The sequence below is a fragment of the Halichoerus grypus genome, chromosome 15 (assembly GCF_964656455.1).
Source record: "Halichoerus grypus chromosome 15, mHalGry1.hap1.1, whole genome shotgun sequence".
Classification (NCBI taxonomy): Eukaryota; Metazoa; Chordata; class Mammalia; order Carnivora; family Phocidae; genus Halichoerus; species Halichoerus grypus.
The window spans coordinates 849,824-877,811 of record NC_135726.1 but is presented as its reverse complement, the minus strand read 5'-3'; the positions used below and the strand labels follow the sequence as shown (position 1 = coordinate 877,811).

At 61.3% G+C, this 27,988-nt stretch overlaps 1 protein-coding gene and 1 long non-coding RNA gene across 4 annotated transcripts in view; one reads left to right on the top strand and one right to left on the bottom strand.

The window, feature by feature from the left end:
- The window catches only part of CBFA2T3 (CBFA2/RUNX1 partner transcriptional co-repressor 3), a 92,085-nt gene that overhangs the window by 59,518 nt on the left and 4,579 nt on the right, over nt 1-27,988 (bottom strand). Inside the window, exon 1 of one of the 3 annotated variants that reach the window (XM_078063372.1) lies at nt 1,848-2,122. The exons of the other annotated variants lie outside the window; for them this stretch is intronic. The gene's annotated coding sequence lies outside the window, so the exon portion shown is untranslated. Of the gene's footprint in view, nt 1-1,847; nt 2,123-27,988 lie in introns of those variants that run through there. 3 annotated transcript variants of the gene reach the window in all.
- Nucleotides 2,819-5,444, top strand: LOC118552988 (uncharacterized). The gene is made up of 2 exons (XR_004925768.2): nt 2,819-3,283; nt 3,828-5,444. It is a non-coding gene; the product is annotated as an uncharacterized LOC118552988 (long non-coding RNA).

Here is a 27,988-nt window from a genome sequence, read left to right as displayed (position 1 = left end):
CCAGGCCCGAAGGGTGTGTGTGTGTGTGGGGGTGGGCAACCCCGGAGTGTCCTGCGGGGAGATGTCCAGCCGAAATCCCTCAGCTCACCAGCTGCGCTGGCCTTGTGAATAGCCAGGAGCACCCACAGGCCCGTTCCTTCTCCCCAGTCACCCGGAGACCCAGGCACTTCCAGAGAAAGCCAGATTCCACCGGAAAACTGGCCCTACCCTGATCTTCTCCTCCTCCCGCCCTGCATCTGTCTAGCTCTCGGAGAGCACGGAGCACCACATCTGTTCCTACTGCTCGAGCCTTTCTGCTTCCCTTTCCCCTTCCAGTGTCGCGGGCCGTGGGGCGGCACAGCCGGCCAGCGTGGCTCTCTGGGTACCAGCTTGCTGGCCGCACAGCAGAGCCCGCTGCCTCCCCGGCCGCACCAGTCTCCTGGCTTCCCCCATCCAGAGGACACAAGGGGGGTGGGGCAAATGCCCGTCACAGCGCCAGCTCTCTGCAAACGTGCCCGGGAACTGTGGACAGGGCCCTCCTGCCCCTGCCCTTGCTGGGAGCCACCTATGCTCCTCTCAGCCCGGCCCACCCCTCCCCTCCGGGTTCCAACCCCAAAAAGTTTCTCAAACTGTGCAGCAACTTGCAAGAGCAAAGCTGGGGCACGGACTAGCTGCCCTGCTGTCCCCGGCCAGCCCTGGTGCTGAGGGGCCGCCCTGGGAACCTCCTGGGTCTGGGGCCAGGAGAGGAACCGCATGCCCGGGGGGCACCATGAGGCAGCATCCTGGCCACGGGGCCGGACACCCGGGCCTCACGGTTCTTCAGACCACCCCACGCAGGAGGAGAGGGTCTTGTCTGTTCTCGAAGGAAGTATTTTTCTCCCTAGTCTCTGGAACAGGCCAACAGTCAGACAGCCAAGGTCCAAATGCGGGGAACGCAGTTATCCTTCTGGGGGCCGTGTGTCCACACTCACAGGGGTCTGCCCACCCCTCTGTGGCTGCGGGGCCCAGCGCACACACACAGCTCCCAGGGGCCGGAAGGAGGGACAGCCTGGGGCTGTGTGTTCAGAGCCTCGCAGCTCAGAGTGTGGTTTGCCAGCAGCCCCGCTGCCTTCTGCTCCACGTAAGCCCGTCTAGGGCTGAATTTCCAGCCATCTGTCCCTCCACGTCGGCTCACACCTCCCTCGGAGCCGTTCCCACAGCCTGGCTCGGGGCCTGCCCAACACGCAGATGGACGGTTCCCAACGGGGGTGAGCAGAGTCGCTGCCAGAGGGCTGCGCCCCGGCGCCGCAGGCTGTTAGGACCCCAGGGAGGGTCGCGGAAGCCCCCGTCCCCACACACGCGGAGTGGGGCAGCCCCGACCTCCCGTCTCTGGGCGGACTTCGCCCCAACACCGCTTAACCGCGCTGCCCAGCGACCTACCGGCCCTTGCCTGGGGGGCAGGGCTAGGGACTGAAACAAGACAGGAGGCATAGAGGGAGTTCTGCCCCCGCCATCTCTCCTGGGGCCATTCTCTGCGCCCCCTCCCTGTCCCCTGTCACCTGGACCGGGGCCTTTTGTCAGGAAGCTCAGGCGCCAGACGGGGAGCCTGCGGGACACCCCACCTTCCGCACGCAGTTCCCACGTTAGGTCTGACCACACCCCCGGCAGGTCAAGCTCAGCTCATGGGGGTGGGGTGGAGGGACCGAAGTGGGTGGGCACTGACTGGGCTGGCCCCACCCCGCCGTGGGCTCCAACTTTCCAAAGTGGGGAGGGGGCGCCCGGGGGCGGCCCGCACGCTCGGTGGGCTGCAACGAGACCCCCCAGACTGCAGCCGCGGGCGGAGTCGGGGTGACAGCGGCGGCGGCGCGCGGGACGCACGGGGCACTTACGGTCCGGAGGTCCGGCGGATGGGAGGAGACCGCACTCTCGCGCCCCGGCTCTTCAAGTGGCTTCTCCTTGGAACTCGGTCCCTGCCTCCGTAACTTGGGGGCGATCCCGCGGCTGTCGCACCGCGCGGCACCGGGGCTCAGGCGCGCGGCGGGGCCGGGGCGCGCAGGGTGGCCGCCTGGGCCATGCCCAGGCTCGGCTCCCGCCGCTCGCTCCGCCCGCCCGCGCGGGAACAAAGCGCGCACACCGCCCCGGGCGGTCTCCGGGCCTCCGTGGCCGCGCCGGTCCAGCCGCCGCGCCTCTGACTCGCGGGCGCCGGGCTCGGGCTGCCGCGCGCTCGCCGGAGCGTCTCACGGGGCCCCGCGGCCCCCGCCCCGCGCGCTCCGCCCCCGCCTCCTGCCCCCAGCCGCCGCCGCCGCCGCTGCGCCACCTGCCTCCCGCCCGGCGCCCATCGCGCTCGGCTCCGCCCCGGGGCGCCGGCGGCGGGCGAGGGGCCCGGGCTCGGTGCGGGGCCGGCGCGGGAGAGGGGCTCCGCCCGCCGCCGCTCAAGGCCGCCAGCCGCCCCCGCCGACTGCGCCAGTGGGGCGGCCGCGGAGCCCGGGGCGCGCCCTGCGAACTCGGCCGGCGGCACGGGTGCGAGTGTGAGCGGCGTGTGTATGCGGGAGCGCGGGGTGCGGTGTGGCGGGGCGCGGTGCGGTGGTGGGGGGCGGAACTAGGGGTGCCGTGGGGGGGGATGCGCGCTTCTCTGTAGGGGAAGGGGCAGTGCCCGCTGAGCGTGCGGGAGCGCGGGGCGCCTTAGGGGTAGCAGTGTGGGTGTCGTGCAGGGACGCGGGTGCTGTGCGTGGCGCGCCCCTCGCCTGCGCCCGCGCCCACCCTCACCGGCTCCGCAGGCCGCGCCCTGGGCGGGCGGGTGGGGCCTGGAGCTGAGCGCGCCGCCGCGCACACCCACCTCGCAGCAGTCGGCGACCGCCGGCCTCGCAGTTTTAGGAGACGCGCGTCTGGCGTCCGGGCGGGAGGCGAGCAGCAGGCGCCCCTCCTCCGGGCGCCGCGCCCCCCCCTCCCCGCCAGCCAGCCGCGTGGGGCGGGAAGGGGCTCGGGGCCGCCTCTGCGCTCGGCCGGCAGGGGGCGCCCTCCCCCCGCCGCGCGCTCCGGGCCCCGTGCGCCCCGCGCGCCCCCTCCCCGCATTAACCCAGGCAAAAATGCGGGGGGCGCAGGGTCTCCAGTTCCCTGGCCACGCTGCCTGGGGGCATTTGCATGTGCTTTGCATTTATTTGCATATCATTCTTTTAATGTCTGCAGAAATGCCCCAAGCCGCAGCCCCAGCCTCTCTGCCCCCACCTCTCTTCCCCGACTGCAGCCCTCGCCCTAGCTCCCTACCCCCAACCCATTTTGCCTCTTTCCTTAAAGTACTTTGTGGAGAATCTGATGCATTTGCCTGGTGAGTACATTGTAGTAAATCAGTGCCTTTTTCTTTCCTTCTTCCCCCAACCCACACACACTTTATTTCTGAGACGAGCTGGGGTCCTAGGGTCAGGGTCTTGGCAGACAGAGGGGCCAGAACTTGGGAAGAGCAGCGCCCTGATTTGCATCTGATTTGGCATAAATCTGCATGTGAAGGTCCAAGGTCCCTAATTCCCAAGTATAAAATGCAGCAATGTGCCAAAAAATGCCCCCTCCTCCTTGCACTAGCTTCACAGGCCTGTTTCTCCCCAACCCTTGACCTCTCCTTGACTGGGCGCTGCCCCGCAGAGCTGAACCAGGTAGAGGGAGCCCGCGGAGGCACAGAATGAGGGCTCGAGCAGGAGGGGGACTGCCCCTGCCCCATCCTCCTGTGGCCGACCCCTGGGGCACTGTGGCGGGGTCTAGTCAGCCGGGTCACCCTTGACCTCCTGGGCCTCCGTCCTTGGAGCGATAAGAGGGGGTGTGGTGAATGATTTAATGATAACATGAGTGTCTGGCATCTCTGCTCCCCTTGTTTTCAGCATGTGCTTAAATGTGGACTCAGTCCAGTCCTGTGGAAAAGCAGAAGGTCCTGAGCCCATTTCACAGAAGAATGTGGATCTAAAGGCAGCGGGCGTGCTGCGGAAGGTCCCAGACTTCACGCACTGGTATTTACCGGTAGCGGCTCCTTTATGTCACGGACCCTGAGACAGCATTGATTTTAAGATGCACGTTCCTTTATGTGTCCCTAAGAAAGCAGAACAGCTCCCCCTTGTCACTCTAAGATGCCTCTAGAGAAGGGGCCCAGGTGGGCAGTCAGCAGACGCCCAGAAGCCAGCCTCACCCGGACACAACACCGCACTCACGCAGAATGCTGGCGGAAGCCTGGGCCTGGGGGGTGCTGAACCGGACTCCCTACAGACGTGTGTTAAGTTACTGACTGCAGCGTCACTGGGTGAAGCCAGGGGCTGGAAACCACTGGAGACGCAAGAGATCCCAAACCTGCGCTCTTCAGAGACCCAGCCCGAAAGGCTCCCTCCTCCTGGCCTGGGCCAACTGTGGCTGAAGGGAGGGACGGAGCCACGGAGGCAGGGCTTCTGCATGGAGTGTAAGCAGGTCAGACGAGGACATCAGGGCCACGGTGAGCGTGGACACTGCGGGGGTTCGCCAGGGGCAGGCCCTGGGCTGAGCTCTGTCTTGGCATTTTCCCAGATAATTCCCAGCCATCTGCCAGGTGGGTGCTCCCGGACCCCCGTTTTCCAGGCGGAGGGACTGAGGCTCTGACAGTTTGCCTGACTTGTCCACAGCCACACGGGCCCACACGGGTGGAGGCTGGATGCCACACTCCCTCTCAGCCATATGGTCTCGCTGTTGCCTCCCATGGACTGGTTTCTAACACTGGAAATGACTCGGGCACAACTTCTGGGCACTGTGAGGTGACATTTAAGGAAAAGAATCCCATCCCTGCCCAAGAGACGCATGCAGTCTGGCCACTCATCTCCCAGGAGACCAGATCACGGGCAAGTCAGTGCCAAGGCAAGGCGCCACACTGGAAGTGCTGGGCGGAGGGGCACAGAGCAGGGGGACAGCAGCGGGGAGAGTGGGGTGGGGATTGGGGCATCCCTGTGCAGAGTCTGCAGAGGCAGGAGTCCAGCTCACAGAAGAGGGACCACCTCCCCTTCCTCGTGGCATTGCGCCCCCGCCCCCAAGTGAAGAGAGCGCTCCACCAGCATCTCGGTTCCTGGCGCACACCCACGGAGAGGGACCGTGCTCTGCCCAACGGCTCACAGCGGCAACGCTGGGGCCAGCACCCAGGTTCTCTGACTTGTGCTTGGGTGCTCACTTTGGGGCCCTGTGCTTGCTGCCACTTAGGAAAACAACCTCTCACGTCCAGGCCTCTCCACCTGCCGTCCCTAGCGCTTCTGCGCAGGCTGCCCCCCCACTGATTTTCTCTCCGCCCCACAGCCTGCAGCTCTGGGCTCTGACAAAGATACACCTGATATGTGCAGTTGACCCTTGAACAACGTGGGGGTTTGGGTCAACCCCCCACCCCCGGTGAAGTCGAAAATCCACGTGTAACATCTGACTTTCCAAAAACTTTGGTAATAGTGTCCGGCTGACCAGAGCCTTACTCATCACATAAACAGTCAGTGAACACATATCGTGTATGTTTTTTTTTTTTTAAGATTTTACTTATTTGCGAGAGAGAGAATGAGAGACAGAGAACATGAGAGGGAGGAGGGTCAGAGGGAGAAGCAGACTCCCTGCCGAGCAGGGAGCCCGATGCGGGACTCGATCCAGGGATTCCAGGATCATGACCTGAGCCGAAGGCAGTCGCTTAACCAACTGAGCCACCCAGGCGCCCCCATCCTGTATGTTATACACATTGTCTACCCCGTTCTTACAGCACAGTCCACTGGAGGAAAGGAAATATTGAGAAAGTCAAAAGGAAGACAAAATACATTTACAGAACTATACTGTATTTATAAAAAAAAAATCTGTGCATAAGTAGACCCGCACATTTCAAACCTGTGTGGTTCAGGGGTCACCTGCACTTGCCAAAGGCCCCCCTGAACCATGCAATACAGCCCCTTCACTCTGACACCCAGTGGGAGCTGCCATACAGGGCCCTGGCCAGGTACCCCGAGCTTCACCTGCCAGGTCCTCAGGGCCCTCACCACCAGCCTGGGAGGTGGGTCTTGCCACCAGCCCCATTTGCCTGAAGGGGACACCCAGGGCCCAGAGAGCTTGGGTTCTTGAATGTCTTTGCCAGAGCTGGGGTCCCACCAGGTCAGCCTAACCTGGGAGTCCAGGCCATCAGCCACTGCAGACCCACCGGTCTTTAAAAATAATTCTGAGCAACTCGGAACCACCTTAAACATGCTTCTATCAAAAAATCGAACAGAAATTTAAATAACTGCCAAGAGTATAAAATCTGACATACCGTAAATATGGACTTTTTAAAATAAAAAGGTGGTGGGTGCACTAGATACCATAGCAGTTTGATAGCCACCATTACCCATTTTTCAAAAAGTTTTTTAAAGATTTTATTTGAGAAAGAGAGTGAGAGAGAGAGAGAGAGCATGAGCAGGGGGAGGAGCAGAGGGACAAGCAGACTCCCCGCTGAGCAGGGAGCCCAATGTGGGGCTCGATCCTGGGACTCCAGGATCACAACCTGAGCCCAAGGCAGACACTTCACTGACTGAGCCACCCAGGCGCCCCCACCATTACCAGTTTAAAATACGCAAACTCTTCTTTAGCAACTGAATTTTCACACAGCTCCCTAGCTGTAACAAAGAACTTTTAAACACAACACCAAAAGCACAATCCATGAAAGAAAAATTGGATCAGCGGGACTTCATTGACATGAGAAACGTCTGCTCTGTGGAAGACATTGTCGAGAGGATGAGAGGACAAGCCACGGACTGGGAGAAAATAGCTGTAAAATCACATCTGACAAGGACTGCTATCCAACATGTACAAGGAGTTTAAATCTCAACAAGAAGAAAACAAACAGCCCGATTAAAACATGGGCAAAATACCTGAACAGACACCTCACCGAAGAAGATATACAGATGACAAATAAGCATGTGAACAGATGCTCCACATCATACGGCACCAGGGAAACACATGAAAACAGCAGTGAGATACCACGACCCAGCCATTCCAACGGCCAAAGCCGCGGGCACTGACCACCCCCGGCGCGGACAAGGACCGGGACCGGCGGAGGCAGGAGCACCAGCTCGCTGCTGTGGGGAAGGAGCACAGTACAGACACTTTGGAAGGCAGTTTGGCAGTTTCCTACAAAACGAAACATGTTCTTACCGTACGATCCAATATTCATGCTCCCCGGTATTCACCCGAACGTGTTAGAGACTTACATCCACACAGAAACCTGCACACGGATGTTTATGGCAGCTTTGTTCAAAATAGTCAAAACTTGGAAGAAATGAAATCGTCCTTCAGCAATGCACAGACACACTGTGGTCCATCCAGACAATGGGGGATATTACTCAGCGCTAAACAGAAAGGAGCTGCCACGCCATGGAAAGATCTGGAAGAAGCTTTAATGCACACCACCGAGTGAAAGAAACCATCGGAAAAGTGTGTGGTGTGATTCCAGCCCTATGACATCTGGGAAAGGCAAGACTATGGAGCTGGTAAAACCATCATTGGTTGCCAAGGTTGGGGAGGGAGGTGTGGGCACAGCACTGAAGGGTTTAGGGCAGAGAAACTGGTCTGTATGATGCTGGGATGGTAGATACACGTCATTGTACATTTGTCTGAACCCACAGAACATCCACCACCAAGAGCGGAGCCCAAGGTAAACTATGGGCTTTAGTCGCTAATGATGTGTGGATATTGGCTCAGTAATTGTAACCAGGGCATCAGGCCAGTGAAAGATATTAATCATAGGAGAGCCCACCCGGCATTTGGGAGCTCTCATGCTCCATGCTGTTTTTCTGCAAACCTGAAACCACTCTAAAAAATAAATTGTATTAATTTAAAAAGAAAAAGCCCCCGCAGGCTAAAGAAGAGCTTCAAGAGATGCTTCAGACATGGTGCACGTATAATGAAGGGCAGCCCCCCTTCCCGACAGCCCCTTTTGCTCTCGGTTTATACGAGTCCATCCCACCCCACACAGCTCTTTCCTAATATCTTTTCAGTTTGAAAATAGTTTACTTTCCTATCCTACGGAACTAGGTCCGTGGAATATCAAGGTTTAAATAATTTCCTGTGTTAAGCATTGTTTGTCTTCTGGACTGGATTGTCATTATAATTCTTATCGGTATGCAACTAATACAAACGATGTGAATTCATTATACATTTGGAGAATTAGTAAATGAAAACAGTAAATTTCGATCGGAAATACAGGTTTCAGAAAGAGTGGTCCGTACATTGGTGCGTGCATACCACTTAGGGCCAGGAGAAGGCAGGATGAGACATTAATCCTGTTCCTGTCATGAGTTCTCAGGCGAAAGCCTAAGAAACCCCAATCACATAAATAAATAGATCCGGACGAAAGGCCTCTGCACTCCCGAGACAGCACTGTGGCCTCCTCGGGACAGTTCAGTGCCCGAGCCACATGGTGACCGGCCATAAAATGACTTAGTCAGCTGATCAGTCCACAGTCCTTCTTCAATCTTGTTGCGAGCGAAGACTGAAAATTGCCAGAATTGCAAAATGATGTGTTTTCTGAAGCAAGAAGGCGCAGGTGGGGTATCAGGGCTGGGCCCAGCCAGGGACACATGGGCCTTTTTTGGGAAGTGAGAGGCAGTGGCCCCTCGAGGGAAGCTGGGAAACAGGTCGGCGCCGGGCCATCGGCTGTGGCTGAGTGGACACCAGATTCTGGGGCTCTGTGTTGTCCACACAGGGAAAGAACCCTAAAGCAGACGGAGTTGGGGCTCCAGACAGGAAGCCTCCCGCCCCCAGGAGCATCTCCTGGCTTTCTCCCCTGGCCCCTCACCCAAGACCGGCTCAACTCTAATCCAGGAATGGCCCCTCCTGCCAAGGGAAGCCCCACTCGGAGCCCCAGGCAGAGACAGAGCAGGAAGGCAGAGGGGTGGGCTGGGGGATCTTCTTGTCCACCTGGCGTGAGGGCTGCAGTGGCAGGCTGGGCAGGGGGCACACTGTGCCATCGAGCAGGGAAGCAAGCTGCGTCAGGGGCTCAGGGAGGGAAGGCGCCTCCCTCTGTGCACCCAGGGCCCACCTTCGAAAAGATTTCTCGGGGTCTCCATGGGGAACCCTGCCTGCCTGGGCCTTGGGCCCACTGCCCCACCCCACCATTATCCCCCTCTCCCTACTCACAAGCACAACCCCCCTCCCTGCTGCAGCCCCTCCCAGCCCCTTCCTGGCCAGTCCCCCCCACCCCCATATGCAGGTCCACAAAGAGGCTCGTTCCCTTGCCGGTGTTCAGCTCTGCCGTGAACACGTGATCCAAAGCTCTGCCTGGCTCCCGCGTGAGAAACTGCCCCGTCCTCTCCCAGCCCGTGGCGTCTCCAGGTGACTTGGACCTTCCACTGCCTGGGGCTACCACCTTGAGGACCCTGAAACCCACGTACTCCTGCACTTGCTAGTTCAATAGTCAATTTCCTTAACGTTCAGGCTGGTTTTAGCCAAAGTTTCTGTTTCTTGCAACCGAAAGCAGTCTAATTATTTGCCTTCCTTTCCAGAGGGTCTTTCCTCATCTCAGCTCTCTAAGGGCCAGGGTGGCTTATCGATCACTCCCAACTTAACCACGCACCAGGAGCACCTCAAACACTTGTACAAGCAGGATTGGGACTGGTGGCCAATGCTCAGGCCCAAAATTTAAGGCGGCACCAAAAAACTCAGTGTTCAAGATAAATCACATTTTAACCTGATATTTAAAAATATTACAATGTCTGACAAAAAGTCCATGGTGAGCAAAATAACGAAACTTTAAATAAAGACAGGATTCCCATCACTGGTTTCTCCCTTTGGGGTCAGCCAGGCGCTACCCGGACTCCTTCCCCTAAGATGGGGTTGGAAGGGCTGGTCAGCCCAGCATCCTGCATCATGCAATCATTGACACCCTTTCCCCCCAGGTGACTCTGGGTGGCTTGAGGCCACAACTGGGAAAGAGGGACCCGAGGCATGTCACGAGCCATTCACAGGCAGGTTGCCCTCTGTGCTCAGACCAGCCCTGCAGAGGAGACCAGCCACGCAGGTAGGCAGGTGGGCAGGTGGGCAGGTGGGTAGATGGGCAGGGGGCAAGCTAAACCCCCACCTGGATTCTGAGAATGGGACACAGGCTCCAGGGGGTGAAATGCCCGGTCTAGGGGCAGGGGCCGAATGAGTGGCTGGCACTGTCTTCCTCCCCCAGAGGAGGACTCGGATGAGGCCGGCAAACGGCTGGGACATGCTGCCAGGGGGTCCTGGGCAGGGGAGTGGAAGGAAGGCACAAAACAGCCCATCCCCGCAGGGCCACTGAAGCTTTGTCCTCTGGGCACCAGGTGAGATCTGCAAAAGAGCCCTCAGAGCCAACCTGCCGAGAAGCCAGGGACCAGAGCATTTGCATGGCATCCCCTGTCCCTTCTGGTGAGGGCTGCTCCAAGGACTGCACCCCCGTCCTCTGTCCTCCCGCACAGCGGCCAAGGGGGGCCGTGGTTGGGGGTGGGGGGGGCCGGTGGCCCGGAGCCAGAGGTCGTGCACAGAAGAGGGGCGAGGATGTGGGCAGGGGAGGGGTGTGGGCACTGGCCGTGCCTGGACAGACCCCGACAGACCTGGGGCGCCCCCAAGCCTGCTCAGGGCACCTCGGAGTCCCAGAGTCCAGGCACAGGCCTCCGGCATCGTTGTATTCCTGGTCATTTGTTTTTTTAATCTGTGCTGAAGCTTTGGTTAGGAACGCCAAATAAAGACCCGGGGCGACAGTCACGTTGAAAAAGTTGTGAAGACAGGCTCTCCAGCGAAATCACTAATTACCGTGTGTGCAGAGCCAGGCAGCTAAAATCCCCGTCCCAGGCTGGGCCCACCACAGGCTCTCCCGCCCAGGAACCCCACCTGCCCCCTCCCGCCTGGTCAGAGGCCGCCATGGGTGCTTTTCAAACTCCCTCTTGTTCAAACTTGGAACCACCGCTGTGACAGGTTATGCACCATGTTTCTGCAGCTGAGGAAACCGGGGCCCGGGGAGACCCAGGACTTGTACAGGGCTGCACAGGGTGGGGGGGGCCGGGGAGACCCAGGACTCATGCGGGGTGGGGGTGCACAGGGTGGGGGGGCCAGGGAGACCCAGGACTCGTGTGGGGGTGCACAGGGTGAGGGGGGCCGGGGAGACCCAGGACTCGTGTGGGGGTGCACAGGGTGAGGGGGGCCGGGGAGACCCAGGACTCGTGTGGGGGTGCACAGGGTGGGGGGGGGCCGGGGAGACCCAGGACTCACGTGGGGGTGCACAGGGTGGGGGGGCCAGGGAGACCCAGGACTCATGTGGGGGTGCACAGGGTGAGGGGGGCCAGGGAGACCCAGGACTCGTGTGGGGGTGCACAAGGTGGGGGCCCAGGGAGACCCAGGACTCATGCGGGGTGGGGGTGCACAGGGTGGGGCAGCTCTGCCCAGGGCCCTCACCTGTGTCCCTCTGTGCTGTGCTGCCAGCCCTCCCCAGCTCACTTCTGCCCTGTTGTCTGGCCGGTCACACCCTGCCCACCCTGGGCCCGCCTGTCTGCCAGCCCGTCGGCACCACAGTTGACGGTCACGAGGAAGGAGGCCACGGAAGGTGGCCCATCTCCCAGACTGCAGGCAGGAACCGAGACAGAGCTGCCCAAGGAGGCAGCCGTGGGGGGGCGGTGGGGAGCAGGCGCTGCTGGGGAGCTGCCAGAGGGCTGGGGCGCCCAGGCACTGGACGATCGCCCTGCGCAGAGCCCCAGCGCCCCACGGCTGGCCCCCAGGCAGCCCTCCCCTGCAGGGACCAGACGCTTGTTGGCAGCCCTCGGTTCTTGTTCTCCGGTGTTCCCGTCCCACTCTCCCGAGGGATTCCAGATGAAGTCAGAGAAGGAGGGCTTCCACAGACTCGCGCTCACCCAAGGAGGGCCCCAAACCATGAGGCTGTGGGAAAACACCGAACCTCACTGATGATCAAAGGCCCCGGGCAAATAATCAGGTACCGTTTCTCACTGATAGAAAAGGTCAAATTCTGAAAAGGAAAACACCCGGCGGGGGGGGTGAGCTGGCACTATTTCCCCACGGGGCACGTTGGCAACGGTTCTCCAGAGCTGTAAGTCAGCCCAGCAGTTCCTATGCTCAGATTTCTCTGTCAAGGGTGTTCATTTTGGAAACAGCGCTGTGTCCCCGTGAACAATGGGAACTCCGCAGACCACCGTGGCCACCTCGAGGCTACGGGGCACCCTACCTCCTCTGCAGGGGAGCGGAGTGGAGGTCCCGTGGCTCTCCGTGGGCAGGTGAGCAGTACAGACCCCGTCGGGGTGCAGGGGGTCCTACGAAGGGGCCGGAAGGGGCCCAGCAGGTGCGGGGTGGACAGTGGCTAGCTGGGACCCCACTTTCTGCTTCTCTAATTTTCTGATGTTTCTGTCAAGCAGCACCGATGTTTCTGTGGCGCGGCGGCCTCATCCACTCGCCCTACCCCCGCCCTGCAGCCCGACTCAAGGCGAGTCCCGGACACTGACTGCTGACTGGCTCACACATTTCGGCCCAGAGATGAGTTCTGAGTTCTTGCTTGTCTTTGTTCCATTTCAAAGGAACAAATGGAATTTGTTGTTCCAAAACCAAGTCCACGGGCCGACCGTGGACACTCGCTGTGGGCAGCGTGGCTGCTGTGTACGCGTCACAGGGAAAGACCACGGGACCGGGGGCGTTTAAATGCTGGGGAGCTAATGAAGGAAACCCAGAAATCCAGGAGAAAGCGTCAGGGGCTGTGTCCTAAGGGGCCGAGCAGAGGCCTGGCAGGTAAGGGGATTCAGGTAGAGGATAAAGCAACACCTGTGACAAAGGACTAGTGGCCCTACAGACACAATAAAAATGGGCAAAGCGTATGAATAGGAACATCCCACAGGAAGAAATACAGAAGAGACCATAAACTCCTTCACTTTTAGGGTTTTCCTCCAAAACTCCCCCCCGAGAGCCAGGGCCAGCCGTGTCTGTGGGCAGCCACCTGCTGGCCCTCCGGGGCCTCTGTGCTCCCCGCGGCTCTGTCCCCTGGCTGCGCCTCAGAGGCCCGCTCAGGAGCTCGGGGACCCCCGTCTGTCTGGGGGCCGCTGCGCCCCGCGGCCCCGCGTGTAGCATGGCCTGCCCTCCCTGCAGCCTGTCACCCGAGCCAGAACATTCCCCGTCCTGCCTGAGCTCCCCAGCGGGGGTTCTGTCACCTGCCACCGTGGTGCCCTGGCCGGCACACACCCTCGCCCCACAGCCCCCGGAAGAGGTGGGACGGACCAGCCCGCTGTGACCCCGGGGCACACAGGCCCAGGGGTCAGCCTGAGGGGGGCGCAGTCGCGGGATGGATGGGCTCCAAGCGCACCCGCGTCTCCTGCTCTGATAATGGGGTGGGGCCATTATTGTCCCCGGAGCCTCCCCGCAGGGCACCAGGACCGCTGAGGATCTGGTCCTGTCACTCCCGCCTCAGATAGAGGAGCCTCCCGCACGTCGCTCTGGAGCTCCCGCCCATCAGGTGCACACGCGGTTGGTGCTCTCTGGAACATTCTGCCAGCGAGCGCTGCTCGGTCTCCCCGTCCTTCTCTCCTGGAGCCTGGGGCGGCGTCCTCCTGTAGCCCACGACAGCCCACCTACCGTGCCCATGCTTCTCCCAGGAGCCGGGGGACCCCTGGTGCCACGGCCCCGGCTTCCTGCCTCCCTCGTGGCCTGGGGTACAAACTCTCCAGAGCCCACACGCAGGGCCCTCTCAGGACGGCTTTGCCGTGATCGCCACTGAGTGAGCAGCTGACGGATAAATGGTCATCCTCGCCCACAAAGAGAACCCACCGGTTCTCCGTTTGCCCATTAACTATCCCCCCAAACAAGCCCGTGCCCGCAGGCGCACTAACAGAGGAGGAGGCACCCGGGCGAGGGGTGTGTGCTGGGGTGGGGTCACCCCTCCTCGGGCTCCCTGGATCCCCCCTTTGCCCTCCTTGTCTGTCAGTCTGCCCACAGTTGTCCGGGTCACCCCGACCTTCCTTGGGCTGTGACCTTCAACAGCAGGGTGCACAAAAGGACAGATGTCACCAGACCAAACCCCTGATTTCACACACGGGGAGACCGCCTCAGAGAGGGGAGGCGCCACGTCCAGGCCTCGCTGCTCATCTGCCGGTCCGGCCAGCAGTTCTGTGAGGACGGTCCAAGGGGGAACATGACCCCCGAGGGGTCTTTTCTGGCCAAGAGGCCCTGATCGTCTGGGGGAACATCGAGCCCATCCCGCCCGAGGTGGGAGCCGGCCTATGCTTGCCTTCCCGCCTGCCTGTGAGGGGCTGGTCCAGCGAGCAGCTCTGAGGCTGGACGTGGACCAGCTGAGCGCCGCTGGGAGAACCCTGCTTTCCTGACGGCAAGATGGGCTGTGGGTGGTGAGAGCCCCCGACGGCCCCCTCCCTGCCTGGCCCGGCCCCCGCGAGACAAAGGGTACCACACAGGCCTGGACGCAAGCACTTGGGTGCCCCCCTCCAGCCCCACCTGCCCCCTCTCCTGGAAGAGGCAGAGCCCCGGCTCGGTTATCCGCTCCCGAAGGGTTTGCTCCCCCAGCCCCGCCCCCACGTGCCGGGCACACGCCAGCGCGGGGCGGAGGGGGGGAACCGATGAAGGGAACGCAGGCATGAAGACCTGATCTGCTGCGCCAGCGTCCTCCTGGCCCCTCCAAGCCCAGACCCTGCACCCCAGACACGGAATTCTAGAACAGCCCGAGGCCTCTGCCCTCACCTGCGGGGTCCGGAGTCGGTGAGGCGGGTGCAGCGGGGCGGGTCTGAGCGCAGGGTGGGCTGGGGGCTCCCGGGGCTGGTGAGGGCTGGGCGTAGGCTGAGATTTCTCCGTTGCGGCTGTGTGGTTGCTGATGGTGGCGGCTTTCTCGGCTCCTCGGTGCCAGGGACCATAATTTCTGCCCACTGAAGTCATAATTTACTCCCGGGAAAATAAACATTTGGGATTGTTTGCTGTGACGACGTCCCATGAATCTTAATGGCGTGAAGTCTCTGGGTTTCCCTCCAGGGGATGGGCTCCCACCCTGGCTCTGGCCTTCTGAGCAGGACCCGTTATGTGTCCGAGCCTCAGTGTCGTGTGCGGCACATGGGGACCTGCTTCCTAACAGCATGTGAACGCCGCCTGGGGGGAGACGTGACGTGTTGTTTGGGGCCACCCAGACTGCGCAGTGCCCCCTCTTCTGGAAACAGACCTGCCCTCGGCCCACAGGCCAGGCCCCTGACCTGGGGGACGCCCTGGGCCGGCCAGCAACCCCGGAGCCCTTCCTGGGCTGGATGCTGGCCGTGGAAGAGCTACCCTTGGGCCGTGTTGCTGAGCTGGGGCACCAGGGCCCGGCTGCCATGGAGCCAGTCCCGGTCTGTGGCGCCGAGCCCACGGGCAAACGGGCGGCCCGCAGGACCAGAGATGGGGAGAAGAGGACAGACGTCTGTCCCACGCACTCGGGCTCTACTCTGTCCCCGGGACAAGCCTCCCTGTCTCCCCTCTGATGCCACAAAGTCCTGTTCCTTCCTGGCTCTCGAGTGTGACGCACTTCACACACCTTACAGGTCGCCGACCACAGTGGGGCCCTTCCACCCTGAGGACCCCACAGCCGACGTTCCCCTTGTGACCCAGCCCCTCAGCCACAGCTGGCTGGTCCCTGAGCACAACACACAGGCCCCTGAGAATTTTGGGGAGGGGGCCCTGGTAGCCTAGAGGGTCTGAGAGGGCAGCTGCCAGGTTCCTGCTGCTCTCCCCACCTGGTCCCAGTTCCCAGAGGCCAAGAGAACCTCGGGGTGGGGAGGTCCGGACGCCTGGGGGGGCTTGTTGCTCCCGTGCACAACAGGGTAAGCACTGAGTCGGAGCTGGGACGCCCTGCAAGGCACAGCTTGAGGGCCCGGGGGGAGCTCAAACTGCTCTCGCCCCCCGACCTCGATGGGCAGGAGGCCTTCACCCACCTCCCGGCCACATGGACACAGCCTGCCCAGTGTTTCCCTGGGGCCTCAGGGCCAGACCCCGGCAGCTGGCCCTGTTGCTGCCCAGGGGCGGAGGCGGGAAGACCCCCAGCCTCAGTGCGTGCCGGGCGCGTGATCCCACGCAGCGCAGTGTACCTTTGGTGCAGACACTGAATCGCACAGCGGTCGGCTCACCCCCAAATCCACAGTAGCCTGGAACCCAGGCCACGCCCCTGAGCACACTCTCCCCGGGAACCAAAGCCGCCCCTTGGATTTGAGCCCCCCGTGGCTGTGCCCGAGGGCAGCTGGGGGCCAGACCTACAGAGGACAGGTCTGTGGAAGGAGCCTGGGAATCTTTGCTTTCATCAAGTGCTCTGGAAGATTCTAAAGCTCATGAGTCCAGAAACCCAGCCTGCTCCCTGGGGACTCCCTGTCGAGTGGCCAGTGCTGCCCGCTCCCAAAACACCTCGGCCCCCGAGGCTGGGGCGCCCTGGGCCGACTGCACGGCCTTTCAGGGCTGTGTCCCCAGCCAGCTGTCGGGGACGCGTGCCGAGGACAGCAGTGCTGGGCGAGAGCACCCACGGGCAGGAGCTCGTCCGCCTCTCCTTGCCATCTCAGCACAGGGAGGATGACAGCCGGAGGTCGCACCGCCTCCCCGCGCAGGCCCTCTGCAGGCGTGCCCGCTGGATCCCCGCGCCCGTCCTGCGTGCCTGTTATTGGCCCCACCAGGCAGCTGGCAAGCGAAGAACCAGAGAGGGGTGGTCGCTCGCCCGAGACATACAGCGTGTAGGCCGTGGGGCTGGGCTCACCCCCAGGCTCTCACGCCCTCCCAGTCCAGCAAAGTTAACTCAGAAGATGGCACAGTCCCAACGGTGGAATATGGTTCAGCCAGAAAAAGGAACGCGGTCCCCATTCACGCAACAACGCCTATGAACCTCAAAAGCCTCATGCTGAGTGAAGGAAGCCAGACACAGCTGCCTATCATCTGCTCCTGCTTATGTGAAACGTCCAGAGGAGCCACGGACCGAAGGCAGATCGGCGGGGGCAGAAGGACGGGGGGACTGCCAAGGGGTGCGGTGTCTATTGGTGGGGATGGAAATGTTCTAAAATTAGGTAGCGGTGGTGGCCGCACGGCTCCACTGAAAACCGCTGGCTCGCATGCACTCAACTTGAGTTATCTCAAGAAAGCTGTTTCAAAATCAAAGCAGACCCAGACACCTTCCGAGCCCAACCGCCTTGCCCGAGGGGGCAGGGGCCGGGGAGGGGCCAGGCTGCAGGCAGCAGTGTGCCCGTGAGGCCCCAGGGGCACACCTCGGGGTGCAGGGAGCCCCAGAAGCCGTGGCGGAGCCCGTTGAGAGGGAAGGCCCCAGTGTGGGCCACGTGGGGAAGAAGACCTAAAATAATTCTAAGAACCTGAAACTCCGGGGAGAAGTGGGGGGTGCTGTGGTCACCTCGAATGGGGAACTCCTCGTGCAAGGAAGGAGAAGTTTTATCTCGGGGGGTTGGGGGAAGCCGGGCAGGGGATGGCGGTGGCGGGGAGGAGGGGGGAAGGACTCCCACGCAGAAACACTCAAGTTGAGGGGCCTTGTCTGATTGTGGCGAGGGAGGACTCCCCCTTCTCCAGATGGGGAGACTGAGGCTGGGCCCACTGCTGTCTTTGGGGGCTATGTGAACACGGGCCCCAGCGTATTTGGGTCAGAGCTCTGCCGGCCCCCACTGCCAGCCGCGGGCCCACTGTGTGGGTCCCTTCTGAGTCCTCACCCCAGCTGGGCCCTGCCAGGCTCCCATTTCCTTGACCATCCTGAGCTGAGGGCCCACGTCGTGCAGGGCACCATCCAGGGCGCTGGGGGTTCAGGCGAACCGGGTGAAGAGCTGGCCTCGTGGTGTTAGGTTCCAGCAGACAAGAGCAGGCCCACCCCGTTTCCACCGGTAAAGGGTTGGGTCACTTGAAGCCACCCGGGGCAGGCTCTGTGCCTGGTGCCAAGGACACTGGCCTGTGGGACCGACCCGGGCCTGCTCTGACCAACGTGACCGGACAGTCCCATGGATAGCTGCTGTGGCCCCTGACTGGCTTTGGCAAACGGGGGCACCTCTCCATCGCCGACACACAGGTTAGAGCCCCTGGCAGGTGACGGCAGGTTTGTGGAGGACTCACGAGGAAAGCCAGGCCTGGAAGGAGTGTGGGTGCCCGGGGCCCAAGAGGGGGCTTGGGGGCTGTCACGGCGGCCTGGAGGTCTTGGATGGGAGGTGAAGGCAGAGGCCAGAGGCGGCATGGGTGTGCTGTCCCCGTTAAGCTCGGGCACAGGAGAGAATATTCTAGAAGTTAAGTTAGCACGATGCTGTGATTGTCAGAGAGGCTGTGAGGGGACAAGACGGAGGGAAACCAGGCGAAAGAGAGAATCAGGAGCGGAGGGTGGAGAGGAGGGTCTCGGGGAAGCTTGCAAAGATGACAAAGAAAACGTGGGAACCAGGAAACGCTGCTGTCCGGGCCCTGGGAGGAAAGGTTGGCTCTTAGTTTAAAAGCCCCAAGGAGGACGGGTCTGTCGTCCCCTCGGCTGATGTTCAGTAGAATCCTGCAGGGCTAAGACGAGACCCTTTGAGGACGAGTCCAGGACCCCAGGTCACCACTCCTGGCGCCTGCGCCCTCGGGAAGCCCCTCAGACACAGGTGGTGTGACAGTGCCATCTCAGCATGGGGGCTGAGGCCGGTGTGGCCCTCCCCTCGTCCCCCACAGCCAGTGAGGACGGCCATCGGTGGGATCGTCGTAGGGGCACCAGCTCCAAGGACCTCGAGGGGCCAGAGCCGGGTCGATGGGGCCATGGGCGCAGAGGCTGCCGGAAGACAGCCCAGAAGATGAGACATCGGAAGCCCAGCAGTCCTGGTCTGGGAAGGGGCCTCTGGGACGGGGACAGGAGCCCCATCATGGTGGAACGGCCATCTGGGAGTAAGGCTTCTGCAGAAACCTTGGTTTTCCTTCAGAGAAGGGCTGGCCCAGGGTTCGTCTTCTGTACCTTCTCTCTTCCTCTTTTTTCCTGCCTGGAAGGCAGATGTGATGCTTGGAGGTGGTGCAGCCACTTTGCAGCCAGGAAGCCACAAGGAAGGGGATGGTGGAACAGGAAGAGCACAAAAGCCTGGTCCTTGCACCACCTGCTCCACTCGCCTCTGGGCTTTCGTCATGTGGACAAGAAGAGTTCACGCTGCCGTCAGCGTCTCCGCTACTTGGCACTGCACACAACCCTACTGGACACAGGCTTGCCAGAGTTAGGAAATAAAAACACGGGATGCCCAGTTAAATTTGCTTTTCAGATTAACAGTGAATCATCTTTAGTATACATGGGTCCCAGCCCGTGTCTGGGACATGCTCATCCTCCACAGTTGATCTGAAGTTTGACTCTTAACTGCAGCTCTGTTCACGGATGAAGTCATGGCAGCCGGAGGGGTTTGAGGTCTCGTCGTGAGCAGGTGGTGGGAGCAGGTGTAGACCACGTCCGCTGTGCTCGGGGGCTGCCCTTGTTTTCATTCTGGCCTGGTGTCTCTAGCACTTTCTTAAACCTGCCGTCATGGGACGTGCAAAGAAGACTCGGAAAAGCCACACGACTCACAGGACCGAAGACAAGAGAGAGAGGGCAAGCAGCGGGATGTTCTCCTCGGACATTTTCACTGCATTTGACAGAAGTGTCAGTGGTCCATGGACTGCGGGGGGCGGCTGTCCCCCAGGGCTGGTGTGTGGCTGCTGACCCAGGACTTGAAGGGAAGGGGATTTTGAGTTTGCTCTGTGTGCCCGGGGCCGTCAGAAGCGCCTTGTTGTGCAGGATGCAGAGGCCTCGTCTGCACTGAGCATGAAGCTTCTGTGAGGCATGGCCCTGCCCGTGACATGCCCTGGAACGGGCACCCGGGTCCCTGGACAGTGGCCTGCAGCCCAGGCCAGCCAGTGGGGCCAGAGGTCCACTTGAAAGGACTGAGAACCGACATCCAGGTTCTTGGGAACCACATTTCCAGGAGGGGCACTCGCTGAGCCCTGCAGAGCACCTTCCCCCACGTCTCCTCTGGCCCTGGGGGTGCTCAGCATGCCCCCAGTAGAGAGGCCTGGCATTACCCCGGGAGGACATCCCTAGTGCCCTGCACCTGGGGGGTCACAGGGCCAACCCCTGCCCATTTCTGCACACAGACGTGGATGCTTTGGCTTGCTCTGGAGGTGAGCTCGGGGGCACACCCCCCATGTCACAAACAGCTGTCCCACACGGGTGAGAAGGCACCAGGGGGCCTCAGTCCTCTTGCTGCTGAGCAGGCTGCCAAGGGTCAGCGGCCCTCGGGGGGTGTGCCTTTGTGGACTTTCTATTGATGTCCATTAGATCCCAGACTCTAGATCAGGTGTTAACCTGTAGGAAATTTGACAAGTTGCAAACTATTTTTGTTTCATAGAAAAGGCTGTGCTTTACTGACTCGGTTTAATGTCTCAGGTGACATTCTGTTTCCACAGGATTTAAAACTGCCCATGTCCTCCCTTGAGTCACATTTGCCAACCTGCTGGTTTCTCATCAATGAGGGAGATGCGTCTTTGACACATGCTTGCTATATGTTCATATAAGAACATGTTCTTAACATATGTTTTTAAATTTTTGAAAGGTGTACTTTGGATTTTCCTTCCTGCCTTCCTAATTTCTTCCTCTTCTGCCTGTCCATCCATCCACCCATCCACCTATCCACTCATCTACTCATCCACCCATCCACCTACCCACTCATCTACTCATCCATCCCTCCATCCACCATTTATCTATCCACCCACCATCCATCTATCCATCCATCCATCTGTCCATTTATATCAGAATTGGGATTCCAAAGTGAGACAGTTGGGTCATTTAATAACATGCTTATTTGAATTGAAAGCTGACAGATAGCAGTCTGGGTGGAACGGCCCCCAGTGAAAACCAGTCCTGTCAATTTGGTTTTGTGGTGACTAATTCTGTGTGCTAAACCTGCAGCTTCAGAGTTTTCATGAAAATAGGCCCCAAGCACATATTCAATATAAAATATACGATAAGCCAGACAACACGACCTTTGATTGTTTAAACAACAATGTTCAGGTTGGCACCTGGTGCCGGGCACCATCATCAAGGGTCCCGTGTCTGGTCGTTGGTTTAGAAGGACGTTCTCGGTGCCACGTCTCTCCCCCTCCACCCCCAGGCTGCAGGCCCACCTCCCCCACACTGCTGTGTTTCATACTGAGGGGGGCACGCGCCTGCAGAGCAGAGGGTCTGTGGGACAGGTGTTTGCCCTGTGTGCTGCTCACCAGTGTGTTGTTCACTAGCATGTGTCTCACACACGTCTGCACGAGGTCGGCTGCGGGTGTGAAGACCTGCCCTTCTCGCAACCCTGTGGCCGGGCTGTGGGATGTAGTAACCCTCACCTTTGCAAGCCTCTCTAGTGGCCACGAGGTCACCGTTCTCCACCAAAACAGAAGCAGCTCAAGGTTCTGCTTGTGTGACTGAGCTGGGTCAGGCCGATTTGTAAGAAATATCACCGTAAAGGGAACTTGGCTTTTTCAAAGCAATTTTAGGGGACATGCAGGCGAAAATAGTAAGAAACCATGGAGACACTGGGTTCAAGACTAGTCCCTGGCGTCCAGGATGGGACAGTTCCCTTCGCTACCGGGGGCTGCCGTGCTCTCTGTGCCACATGCGTGTTCAGTCTCCTTCACGGAGACCAGAGGATGATGGGAAGTCGTTTCTGGGAGAGCTCGGTGCCCAGAAGCGCTGTGACGGCCACGCCCACCGTTTACGATGACACGCCTGCCCCTGGTAGCCCTGCTGGTTGCTCGGGTGTCCCAGGCCTGCTCCCGTGGGCAGCACTGCCGAGTCTCCCTGCCCTCATCACGGGCTTGACGGGGCTGGACCCTCCGTCGTTCCGTTTCTGACCCCCCAGCCTGAGCCACGGCCCCCTCTGCAGTGCGGTGGGACCACGTGGGGGGTGCCCCGGGGGCTCAGCGGCAACTGGGCAGACGCAGAAGCCCCTGCGAGCCTCTTCCTGCTGGAGGGCCTGAGGCATCTCCCTTCCCCGGCCACTCAGAGCGGCTTTCCCAGCGTCCTTGGAGGCCTTGTGCCCCCAGGCTGACACGGTTCAACACCCACACGACGCCAGGGTCTGCCGCCAGCCGACCTTCCTCCCGTGTGCTCGGCAGGAGAGGAGGCTGGCGGCGGGTGGGGAGGTTCCAGAGCGAGGGCCACCTTCCCGGCCTCCCCGCTTGCAGCTGGACGAGCCCCACGGCCTCACAGGGGCCGACCACTAAGCCCAAGCGAGGCACCCCCTCTCCGCGCTCTCCCTCCTGCCTCGCCTCTCTGGCCGGTGCTGGTTCCCACACACGAGAAACCTCCAGAAGCCACAGCCAGCCACGGCCTCCAGAAACATCCACGCCATTGCTGGACTGTCGCACCGTACGGAAGGCCTTTACCTGCGGGAGCTGGGAGGCAGTCTCCCTCCAGCCCCACCCGAAGCCCGGCCTGGGCTCCTGCAGCCGGAGAGAGCTCAGCCAGCTGCCCGCACCCACGTCACATCATCGCGGAGGGAAGATTGGGAAAGAATACATCGACCACGATACTTTCATGTAACAATGTAAAAGACCAAAAATCACAGTGTGTCTGGGAAGGACACACACAGATAAACATAGTCCCTTGGACGGTTGCAGCCTCGAGGCGCTAAGGGCTGACGTGTTCTTGCCCCGTGTTACCGAGGAGGATACGAGAAGGCAGTGGGGGTCCAGCAGCTCGATCCAGACGCCCCTGGGGCTGGCTGAGGGGGTCCTGCCCCCACAGCCCGGCCTGAAGCAGCTCGTGGCTGGGGCAGCCTCCGGGGGCGGGCACAGCACCTGTGATAATTCATTTTTGCAGAGAAGCGGAGGGGAGGGACAGGCTCTTCAACGAGGCGCGGTGGACCCCGAAGGCTCTTGGTGACATGTGTGTCAACTATTTCATAACTTAAGTGAAAGGGAGGCCACGGACACGAGCGAGGAGTGTGGTGGAGGCCCAGGCGCCACGAACGGGTCGGACCGGTCCCTCCCATCCCCCAGGTCCACGGACTCCGAGCAGCCTGCCGGCGGATGGGGGCCGCATGTGGAATGTTCTGTGTTCCCACAGCCAGAGCAAAGGAGGAGAAAAAAGCCAGTGCAATTGGCTTTAATGCTGTTTTGTTAAATCTGATCATTTGCACAGGTATTCAAAGTTAAAAAATCATTAAGGTATTTTGCACCCTATTTTTGCACAAAGACTTTGAAAGCTGGCACCAGGGTGGCTCGGGTTGGGGGTGCACTGAGGCTCAGTGGGGCCCTGTGCTGAGAGGCAAGTCCCCACTGTCCTCATCCTCGGGTGGAGGGCTGAGCTGCAGGGCTGTGGGTCCAGCTGTCTCTGGGTGGCCCCGGGAGGGAGGGCCGGCGGGAAGCACCTGGCAGTTTCGGTTTCCGACAGGAAGCAGTCTGCTCCTATCTCCCTCGCCCCAGCTGCACCCTCTGCCCCAAACCTCTGGGTGGCAGCCCCGCCCGGAGAGCCCCCAGGTGGGGACAGCCCCTCTGGCTGCAGACAAGGAAGCCTGGCTGGGGGGCCGGGGCCAAGCAGAGCCCCTGGAGGTCTCCCGGGCCTCCCAGCCCTTGGTAGTGTGAGGCCCCTGGGGGCCATGAAGGCAGAGAGGGGCTCTGACTTGCACTTTTTGTCACCTGTCTGTCACCTGCTTTTAGGATGTGTGGTCCCAACCTTGATGTAGAGAATGTTGTGGTGGTAGAGGGGCAGGACCAGGCTTGGCGTCTGTCTGTCTGTCCATGTGTGCAGGCCTAGCTGAACATCAGGACAATGCCCTCCACCCAGGGCCCTGGGAGGGAAGCGGCAGAAAGCAGGGGCTGCTGAGGGCGGTCAGTGGCAGGGAAGAGGCCAACTGCTGCCCATCTGGGCTCTGACTCTGAGCTCCAGGCTTGAGCGTTGGGGTCCCCTGCCCTGGCCGGCAGAGCCCTGCACACACTGGGGGCTGGGACCCTTAGGTCTCGTCTCTTAGTAAGGGAGTCCAGCTGTGAGGAAACCCCAGCGCCCGGCCCTGGAGCAGAGGGGCCCCGTCTCTGAGGAAACCCCAAGTCTCACACGGGGATGTTCAGGGCTGCGTCGGGCTGGCCCCACTGGCCTGGGATCTGAGGCCATGGGAGCTTGCGGTGAGGGGCACAGCTGGGGGGACAATGGGCAGAGGTCCCTCCTGCTCCTCCCGCTGGCCCTCCCTCCCACTCAGCTCTCCCTCGTAGGCTCTGCGAAGTCGGGGCTTTCCACAACACTCAAAATGCACCCCAACTTGGGAGGAAAGGAGGAAGCTCCGGGAGCCACAGGGTGGGGAAAATTGCCCAGTTCCTTCTCCACTGGACTGTCTCTCAGCCGCCCCAAGTGGCCTTTGAGGGAAGGGCCTGCAGGGGGTCACGGGCAAGCTCCCGGGAGGCAGTGACCATGGGGACCTGGGGGAAAGAGGGGTGTCTGGCCCCGGGGCCGGACGCTGTGCTGGAGCCGTCCCTCACCAGGCACCTCGGCCTCTCTGGGGGCTGCCTGTTGTCCCCACGTCACAGATGGAGACAGGCCTGTGGGGTTAGGGGGTTACCAGCCTGGCCCTCCCACTGCGGCCATGGTCTCACCGACCCGCTGCCTCACGGCTGAGCAGGTGACATCAGGGAATCCAGGCCACGCGGGGCAGAGCACAGACCCCCGCCCAGGCCACATGCTCAGAGCAGCCTCCTCCGAATGGCTCGTGTCCCTCCCCTGAGCCTCCTCACCCTGTACCTGCGTCCTTCTTCACAGGACCCGTGAGGCTCCTCGGGCCCAAGAGAGGGGCACGGCCAGCGTGGGCGCCAGGCCCTCGGGCTCCCTCCCCTCCCCTGGGCTGAGGGCACCACGGACAAGGCCACGTCATTAGAGTAAGGACTGTGGTGGGCTGGGCTCCGCCGTCGGCCCCGTGTCAGACCTGCAGGCTCATCTGTACCTCTGTCCCCTCCAGGCAGCAAGCCCCGAGTGGGCAGGTGGCCCCACACTGCTTCCTCTCAGAAAGGGACCCTTTTCCACACCCAGCCCTCCGAGAGCCGCACCAGAGGTCCACACCCTTCTCCAACCCTCAGCTGCAGGGAGTGGCACTCAAAACCACTTTGAACACTTTGGTGGTGGGCAGTGATAACCCGGGGCCATGGTCGGCGCTTTCAAAGGGCTGCCCGGCAGCAGCCAGCAGAGAGGGCTTCGCTGGAGGGGCCCTGGGCTGGGCGGGCAGCTCTGTCTCCATCAGGGGGGACTCACGGGATCCAGGTGTCAGCTGCACCTGCTCTGGGATCCCTGGGGTGGAGTGAGCGGATCCCACCGCGGGCTCAGAGAGGGTCCAGCTGGGGGCATGGGATGCTGGGCGAAGCTTTCATACCTGGAGTGGTAGATGCAAAAGGGATCTCTTTCTTGAGGTCCCACCTTGGGGCCCTGCCTAGGACGTGCTGTGTGACCTTGAGCAGGTTTCCTGACCTCTCCGATCTGTGTCCTCATCTTACAATCAGGCTGATGACGCCTTGAAGGCTGGCTGGGGGAAGCTGCACGCAGGCCCAGGAAGGAGTCTGGAGTAGATTTACCCACCCTGCCCCATCTGCCTGTCCCCTCCAGCAGCCTGCGGAACAACAGCAGGGGCCAGCTCCCATGTCCCTGTTCTCAGGGCTTGCTGCCGCCAGTGATACAGCCGGTGAGGTCCCCAGCACTGTGTCCCAAGGAGAGTGTCAGGCCCACTTGGGAGACCTGCGCTGCCCCAGGGATAGGCCTCCTGGGGCTCCCCCCTCTCCCCACCGGCGGATTGCTGAGCCCCCAGCGATGCCGACCAGGCCCCCCCATCAGAAGTAGAGGTGGCCCCACCCGGGGACGGGTCTGCCCAAGTTCTCCCAGACGCCAGTCCCGGTTGGTGAGCCCACGCGGGCACCACACCGGATTCCTCCTGACCCACCAGCGCTGCCACTGGGGAAGGGGTTTGCACACCTCTGACCAGGGCCCTGGGCCCTGTGGCCAAGTGGGTGCTGGGAGCAGCAGGCAGGAAGAGTGGGGGCCATTCCTCGCTCCCGTGGTCTGCTGCCTGGTACTGTCCATACTGAGACTTCTCAGGCTGCAAGGGAGGGGACTGTAGACCCCCCAGGGACGCTCTCTGGCTAGGAGAGGCCGCCAGGGTCTAGCAGGAGCCACCCCATCCTTGTCCCCATCGCCTGGGAGGAAGCTGAGGCCCGTGTGGACACGCTTTTGGGAGGTTCCATCGCTGGCCACCTGGCCCCACCTCGGACTCAACTCTAGATTCTGAGCTGGTCCCCAGATCTGGAGGGCTTGACCTTGCCAAGTTGGGGCTAGAGGTGGACACAGCTGAGGGGGCTCAGGGGGGCTCCAGAAGCCCTCCATGGTCTCAGCCAAAGCTCTCCATGGACCAGCTCTTAGGCTGACCTCTGACCCAGACCCCCTGCTTGCCACTTTGGGGAGGTGGGGGAGGGGAAGGGTCTCACCCAGGCTCATTTGGTGGTGCCGAGTGACCTGTCCAGCTCCTACCATCTCCAGGAGGCTTAGATGCCAGGTGCCCCCAATAACTGGCCACGGGCTCTGCAGGTGTGGGTGCCCTCCAGGTCCATCTCTGAACACTTCCCCTTGGGGCCCGAAGGGTCAGCCCCCAGGTCCAACTCTGGGCCCTGGCCCTCTTGCTGTGTGGCCCCAGCAAGTCACCCTCTGCTCGGGGCCTCAGTTCCTGTCATGACAGATTTGGGATCTTGAGAGCAACACAGTCCCCATGGCGGCGGCAGGCACACGCAGTGTGCGGGGCGGCTGACCCTCCCCCGGGCAGGGGACGCGTGGGCTCACATCAAGTGCTGAGCACCCTGGGAGCCAGCTGCCGTGGGCACCGGGGGGCCTGCAGTGAGCAGGGAGCGGAGCCAGCTCGCCGGGGCCACTGGGGAGAGAGAGGATAGATAAATACGGAGACGCAGGAAATGCCGGCTTTGTCTGTTGCAGTAAATGGAAGGGGGGAAACGCAGCGGGAGGGGGGGTGAGGAGGGAGCAGGGCAGATGCCTGAGGGAAAGGGCATCAAGGCGGGGCGGGGGGGGGGGGACGGCACATGGAAAGGCCCGGGGGCTGGAAGGACAAGCGTGAGGGTGGGAGGCCAGGCAGAGAGGGGAGAAGCCCTCGGAGGGCATGCACGCAGGTGTGATGTGATCCAGCTCAGTGTTTCACAGGCTCCCTCTTGCAAACGACAATGACAAAGCAGCTCAGCAAAGTGCCACGAGCAGTGTCCCCACTGATGCCCGCCTCCATCGTGGGCAGCTGTCCGGCGATCGCCCCAGGGGGTTCGCCCACCCCGGCTGCGCACGTGGAACGTGCACGTGGCGCTTTAATAACGAGAATTTCACCAGCACCCACTGCAGTCTGACCTCTGGCCCCATAACAACGGCTACGAGTGACCTGGAGTCCACGGGCACTTCGGCCAGCCCGCAGGTCCCCCCGGGGGTGGGTGGCACTCGGAGAAGCCTCTCTTCTCTCCGGGAGCTGCCCCCTGCCCTCTCCCCTCCCTTGGCTAGCAGCAACTGAGGCCTCATCCAGAGCAGATGTCTCTGGGGAAGAGCACTGGAGGGAGAGTCCTGGCTTAGTTGTAAGCAGCTCTGGCCTCTCCCTGGGGCCACTCTTCCTGGCTGCCCCTCCCCCGGGCAACTGTCGCCACGGAAGTGAAAGTGCGTGAGAAAGCCCCACACAGCTGGGTGCTGAGCCAGGTTAACACGACGCCTCTCTTTTCAGGCAAGATACCTTGAGAAGTGAAAGCCTTCTTTGCCTCCTCCAGCTGCCCCCTGGGGGCCGCTTCCTCCAGGAAGCTCTCCTGCATCACAGCCGCCCTGCAGCTCCGGCTTCCTGCACTCAGATTCAGGGTTCAGCGGATGGGGAGGACGTGGCTGGTTGGTGTCCTCCTGCCAGTTTGCCCCAGGAAGCTGTGGCATGGGGATGGCACAGGGAAGGGACAGGCACGTTTCAGCAGAAAGGGAAGGTCCCAGGGGAAAAACGCTCCACATTTACCGCAGGAGGGAGGGAGCCCTGCTTTCCCCAGGGAAGCAGAGTCTCCCCTCCAC